Source organism: Otolemur garnettii, unplaced genomic scaffold (assembly GCF_000181295.1).
Source record: "Otolemur garnettii isolate 467f Iridium unplaced genomic scaffold, OtoGar3 scaffold00120, whole genome shotgun sequence".
NCBI classification, from domain to species: Eukaryota; Metazoa; Chordata; class Mammalia; order Primates; family Galagidae; genus Otolemur; species Otolemur garnettii.
In genome coordinates, this window is record NW_003852515.1 from 88,008 (window position 1) to 95,372 (window position 7,365).

General features: G+C 38.7%; 1 pseudogene; it reads left to right on the forward strand.

Moving 5' to 3' along the window:
* The window catches only part of LOC100952329, a 3,699-nt pseudogene extending 2,594 nt beyond the window's left edge, over positions 1-1,105 (forward strand).
* The last annotated feature ends 6,260 nt before the right edge of the window (positions 1,106-7,365 follow it).

Below are 7,365 nucleotides of genomic sequence, written 5' to 3' on the forward strand. Positions count from 1 at the left end.
AAAAAAAAAAAAAAACCTTGAGGTGAAAGAATCAAGTAGCTTAAAAGGAAAACCCATCAGAATAATAGCAGACTTCCTAGAAGAAATACTACAAGCCAGAAGGGAACAGGGTTCTATTTTCAGTCTTCTTTAACAGAATAATTGTCAGCCAAAAATTTTGTGTCCTGCAAAAACTAAGCATCATAACTGAAGAAGAAATCAAGTCTTTCCCAGACAAGGAAACACTAAGGGATTTGTCACCACCAGATTTACCCTACAAGAAATCCTTAGAAGTCCTCTATTCATCGAGCACGGCAACTGATGCCCTCCCCCCCCCCCACTAAAACTACCCAAAGTAACAGCACAGCTAACAGTCACGCAAGGGAGAAAACAAAGCAACGAGGCAGTAATTAACATGATGAATGGTACAGTATGTCACATATCAATATTAACATTGGTTGTCAATGGTATAGATGCTGCAATTAATAGATAGCCATTGGCAGAATGGATAAAAATATAGAACCCAAAAGGGTGGGGCTGACGTCAGGAGACAAGATAGCTGCAGTGGCCGCGCTCTCTGTCGCTGCTTCCCAGCCACAGCTTTTGATGGATCCTGCTTTCTGGCTTGTTGAGGGGTCCGCACAGTGGCAGCCACAGCCGCCTGGATCAAGAAATTTGCCATCTATGGATGGGAAGCAGATAAGGCTGGAAATAAACCTCGTATGCAGGCTTATGAAATTGATCTAAGTGTGGCCCTACGGTTCTGAAGGCTTTAATCAAGATTAAGAATGAAATTGATGCGACCTTGATCTTTGGAAGATCATGCAGAGAAGGTATCTGTGGTTCTTGTGCAATGAACAGCAATGAACACTGTAGCTGTACGTGTAACACTGTAGCTTACACGCGATGACTTGACACCAACTTCAATAAAGTCTCAAAAATCTACCCTCTTCCACATAAGTATGTGATAAAGGAAATTGTTCCTGATTTGAGCAACTTCTATGCAAAGTCCAAGTCCACTAAGCCTTATCTGAAGGAGGATGAATCCCAAGGAGGAAGCAACAACAAGGAAAGGACATCAGACGTATTCCAAGATAGATCAGATGTTAGTCTCAGCAAATGTTAAAAAATCTAAATCGTACTACACATCTTCTTACACCACAGTGTAATAAAATTAGAAATACATTCCAAGAGGAACATTCAAAACTACACAAACGGGTGGAAACTAAACAACCTTCTGGTGAACAATCCCTGGGTCAATGTTAAAGATGAATATCAAAAGTTTTTTAATCAAATGATAGGAGTGACATACACTACAAAAATATCTGGGGTACAGAAAAATGGTTCTAAGAGGGAAGTTCATAGCACTAAATGCCTACACCAAAAAGATCAATCAGAACCAGAAAAAGAAGAACAAACCACATTCAAAGCTAGAAGACAGAAAGAAATAATAAAAGTCAGAGCAGAACAAAGCAAAATTGAAATTGAAAAATGCAGAATATCAATGAAATGGCAAGTTGGTATTTGAAAAGATAAACAAAATCAAAGACCTATCGATAGACCATAGTTATTACCCAGGAAGAGAAAGGATTTAGGTAATCTTAGAAATGAAACAGGAGGCATTACAACTGATACCTCAGGCATATAAAACATTATCCAAGACTACTTTGAAAACATCTATGCATACAAACTGGAAGACCTATAGGAAATAGATAAAATTTTTAGAAATGTGTGTAAAACCTGTCAAGCTTAAATCACTGTGAGTTAACATAATTTTGTTTCTGTGTTATCTATTACTTATAAGAGTAGATAATCCACTGGTCGTTTTTAAAGCAGACATACCCTCACTTGTAGGATGGCCATTGCTACCAGGCTCTCTGGAGCAATGAGAGATCAGAGAGCAAGAGAGGAAAGATTTACCATCCAGAAAGACACAATATTGTGTAATTTTTCAGAACAAGAAATCACAGAAGTAAATCAACATTAAAATGAACTTTTTAAGCAATATAGTTGCACAATATGGTTTATCTTTTTGATAGAACTAATAGATTAGAACATCCTCTGTCACAGTTGTAAGTGTTTTGTTTTGGTTTTTTCTCTTAAAGAGATAGAAGTCTTATTTCACTCGAAGGCAAGGAAGCTTTTGAACATTATAAAAATCCCTCTGAAGCATAGAAATACCAAGATTGACTTCAAAAAATTATAAATGATTGGTTAATTACTAGATTATGTCTGATAATTTTTTTAAAAGCTAAATTGTAGTTGCATTTGTTCTGTGAAATATAAATTGTTGTTGCAAATTTTACAGAATACAGAATTTAAAAGTAACTTAATTCTTCAAAGAATTCAGAGTTACATTATCCAGCATACATAATTTAAATGAAATTTCCTCTGACACCATGTGAGACATTTAAAAGTGGTTTTCATAATGATGGCTTCTAACAATAGATTCTTTAATTTTGAAAATCCTACTCCAGATTTTTGGAAGGAAATAAAACCCCAAATAAATGGAATCAAAAAGAAATTCCCTGCTAATTCTTTTATTTTATTTTATGTCACCCTCTGTAGAGGACTATGGCATCACAGCTCACAGCAACCTCAAACTCTTGGACTTAAGTGATTCTCTTGCCTCAGCCTCCTAAGTAGCTGTGACTACAGGCACCTGCCACAACACTCGGCTATTTTTTTGTTGCTGTTGTTTATTGTTGTTTAGCAGGCACAGGCTGGGTTCGAACCCATCTTCTCTGATGTATGTGGCTGGCACCCTAGCCACTAAATGACAGGTGCTGAGCCATGCTAATTCTTTAGAATTAAAATTATATAATGTTTCATAAAAAGCAATTATACCGGTTATTTTCACAGTAATTCTTAAAGTTTAAAATGCATGTGTAACACACAAAATACCCACACTTTCCTCTTTACTATTCTTTAATACATTGGGGTTGGAGGAACGCTGAGGTGTCTATGAGGAACTTCACATTTACCTGTACATATAATAAGGTAAGGAAAAAACATGTTTATAAAATCAAAGCACTTGCTTACCCCTGTTCCTGACCCTGATGTGGTTGTGAGCCAAGATCTTGTCATAATGACCATTGGCTTTTGCAGGGTTAACAGCAAACAGCAAGAGTAGAGAAAATACGGGTAAGAAAGGAATCATCATCAGTCTCTCCGTTGTAGTTAGTCCAGGAAGAGAAATGGCAGTGGGCTTTGGAGAGCTCAGGGTTTATATACATGTCAGAGTGGTGGGAGGGAACACTGTATGAACCTGAGACTCCAAACTTTCTCCAAGAAACATCAGCAACTTCAAGTTGCCAACTAAATTCTGTTTTGGTTAGTTATCTTTAACTAACAGAAACACATAGAGCTGCTTTTTTCTTCTCCTCATAAAGAAAGTATTCATTTTTAATCATATGAACAACTAACTCATCACATGTTTATATTTCCATTTTATTTTTTGTACTTCAGATCCTTCACTGTATCAACAATATTTCCCTCCTTTGATGCATACCATCAAAATAAAATTGAACACTGGTGATCAACTTGAAGAGGTTACAAAGGCAACAATACATAGGCTCATGTATTTGTGACTGGCCACACTGTAAATCTACAAGAATTCTAATGGATTTCCTCTATGTATTTTCATAAATCTTCAAAGCAAATTCTGGCCCAACAAAATATGAAAGATAATGAAATCATATTCAGAGAAATAAATGATTAACTGCACCTCATGGTGGTTGTTAATTCATATAGAAAAAAGACACAAGAATTTCTTTGATAAATGTGGTTGGTATGTCATCTTCCCTGTAGAAATTTACATTTTTATTTCTTTTAAAACTCTATCCCAGGTGGCACCTGTGGCTGAAGGAGTAGGGTGCTGGCCCCACATACCAGAGGTAATGAGTTCAAACTCAGCCCCGGCCAAAAACTGCAAAAAAAAAAAAAAAGTCTATCAAGTGACAGTGACAAGTTTCACATATTTAGAACTCAGTCAATGTAGCTATTTGACCCTAATTAGGTTTAGTACTTTTCAATTTTAAAAATGGATGCTTATTAGCAGTACTTACTTGCATTTCTGCTGGAGACATCTATTAGAAAAAGTGTAGTAGATATTTCTCTTGGAAGTGCAGATATTTTCTACTAAATTTTCATTAAAATAACAATTGATATGGAATTCATAGTAAAAAGTTAAACATTTTATCTGCATTTAAAAATGCAAAAAAACTGAGGATTAATAGTGATCTCTTAAATGAAATCTTTTAAAGTTGGTACAGATTGGGCCTAATAAACAATGTTAATTTTGGATAAAAGTTGAAAAACCTGATCCTATTTTTGCGTGCATGTGGCTAAAAAATGGATTGCTTCGAGTTTTTTTTCTGTATTGAAATGGCTCCAGGCAGAATGGGAACTAAACACCCCATTTTTGGCAAGAGAAAACACCCCTAGAAAAAGGGAAATATTAAAAAGTAAGCTGAGTGAGTCAGAACAAAGGAAAGTCAGCTAGTTTACCTTTAAACCAGCTGCTGCTAAATTTCTTAGCTGAACAAGTTTCCTGCTTTTCCTAGGACTCTGGCCTATTGGGAATACAGCTTACAAACCACATCCCTGCTGGGTCTATAAGAACTCTGAAGAAAATAATGGCCACAGAAGATGCTGTGGCAAGGTCTGGCAAGATACATTAACTAGGCCGTTTCCTGCCCAGTACACAGTCAAAGCAAATACCCATTGTGGACATTTGTATTTGGCTGGGGCAGAGATACAAGTAACAGCTCAAGCCCTGAAATATGGGTAGGAGGGCTCATATCCCTTATAGCAGAGGAAGACCCTTTGTGGTGGTAAGAAAGGAAAATTCCTCTGTCCCACTGATTCTTCAGAGGAGATTGATGCCAGTAGCATTTTACTTCACAGTGAAATAGTGGGATTAACACCCCTCTAAGAATCTGTGTTTGTGGCCATAGACAGGAGACTGCTCACACACAAGGCTCAGGTTCCAGATTTCTCAAGGCTGCTTAGATCCTTAAAGTTAATGATAGAAATAATAGCTGATACGCTCACTCAGAGAAACTGCTGGTGTTTTTGTTCCCTTCCTCAGCTTATCCTCTGGGATAATGAGCAAACAGCTTCAATAAAAGCTGAATGGAACTGACACTCGGGGCCACTGTCAGAATCCCACAAGTGGGCAGTGATCCCCTATGTTCCCACCTTTGAAAATTCTGTGTGTCTTGTCTCTTTCTTTCTTATCATTTCTAAGTTTATATTTCTTCACTTTATCACCGCTAAATCCACAGGTCTTAACGGACTCTGCCACTGGGGTGGGACCCTGGCACGGGGGACCACAAACACTGCTTCACTTCTTGGTGGAAGCCAGTCCTATTTTCTATTTGGTTTCAATCCAGGCCTATTCAGAGGAAGCACTACTTGGCTTCTGTTACTTAGACCAAGTTCATTCCATTCCCCACTCTACAAGAATCTAAAGACCACACCAGGATTCTGTTTGGGGTTACCATGGACATGGAGTTCTTACTTCAGTACTGGCTTGCTTTCAGCACCAGGTAAAGATGTAGGGGTCAGAGTCTCTCAGCAAGAGGTCCCATCCCAGCCTCTGTTTTCTCTGTTAGCTAATGTCACTCTCTCATCCTCACCAAGAAAATTAAAAGAATGTAAAATTTTAGAGGAATGGGTTAAGCAGGTTGAAGGCTGGATGGAGGCTTGGGGGGACCATACATAGAAAGACTTCCCTGTGCCCACATGGGAGGAGCACTAATTAACCTCTCTGTCCTCTCTCAGGGGCCTCCCAGAGTCTGGTCATCCTTGGGGACTGGGGGCCAACTAGCAGATATAAGGCCAAGTAGCAGTAACTCTGTTGCTGGCCAGGAATTGGGTGAAATTTTGACTTAAGCTTGGTTTTGAGAAATAAAAAAATAACAAATAATTTTTAAAAAGAAAACCCATTATTCTGAAATTCTTCTCAATTCTCCTTTATTTTTGACCAACAGATTTAATTCAAAAGAGTTATTTCATGCTCTGACGTTCTTTCTTCTACCTGGTCTAGTATACTCTTAAAACTTCTGTGTTGGGCTCAGTGCCTGTGGCTCAAGTGGCTAAGGTGCCAGCCACATACACCTAAGGTAGTGGGTTCGAATCCAGCCTGGGCCCACCAAGCAACAATGATGCTGCAACCAAAAAATAGCCAGGCGTTGTGGCAGGGGCCTGTGGTCCCAGCTACTTGGGAGGTGGAGGCAGGAGACTCACTTGAGCCCAGGCGTTGGAGTTTGCTGTGAGCTGTGATGCCATAGCATTCTGCCCAGGGGGACAGCTTGAGGCTCTGTCTCAAAAAAAAAAAAAAAAAAAAAAACTTCTGTGTTGTATATTGCCCTAAATGAATTTTTTATTTCTCAAAATTCTTTTTTTTATTACATCAGTTTCTTTTGTGAATTTTTTATTCATTTCCTGAATTGTTTTTCAGATTTCCTTGGTTGGTTTTCTATTTTCTCTTGGATTTAATTGAACTTCCTTACATTCATACTTGCAATTCTTTGTCTTCTTAGTATTTTCATTTTAGATGGTATTCATTGCTAAGGAGCTGGTGTTCCCTTTGGGGTGTGTGTGGGGCTTTTGGGGGAGTTGTTTTGTTTATTTGTTTGGTTGGTTTTTGCTGGAGTATTTCTGCTGATTTATTCTCAGCTGGGGGGATCTGTCACTTCACATTCTTGAATTTCATTTTGTTCAGATTCAGCTTTCCTTCCTCTCCACACTTGTAGGGAGTATATTTTGAGCAAGAACCTTTGCTTAGCTTGTGAGTGCTTGATGGTGACCTAGGTTCTGGATAGATGCCTTAGTTTTAAATAGCTTTAATGGGGTGGTTGTCTCAGTTGCTAGTTGTTTATAGTCTGTAGCAATTGTGACCTGTGCATGTGGGCAGTTTCCCTGTCTCTCTTTGATGAGGAAGGATGGAGGTCTTTGAAATACTTTCTCTTTAAAGCCCTGAGGTTTTCTTAACCCTTTGAATTGGCAGTGTCATACTCAGTTTAATCTCTGAGACAGAAGGTGGTACTTGTGGGTAACAATCATATCCTGTATTATTGAGCCAGTAAATGCTATAAAGACCTATGCAAATTGACATCCCTATAAGTAGGAGGGATACACCAAAAGGAACAAGTGCAGTATTGTTTTGTGACCTCGATCAGCTCTAGCCTCTCAGGAGATGCACGCTTGAATGCCTCCGGTGATGGATATTGTGCTGGAACTTCTAGTGAAGTCCTCATTCTCTGCCATTGCAGAAGTGAGTAGAGGAGTGAGACTGAGCAGGCTGATGTTGAGTGAGATTGCCCTCAGGCTGTAAATCTGTTTTAGCAAAGGTCAAAGGTGTGCTCCTTGAGGCCCCCC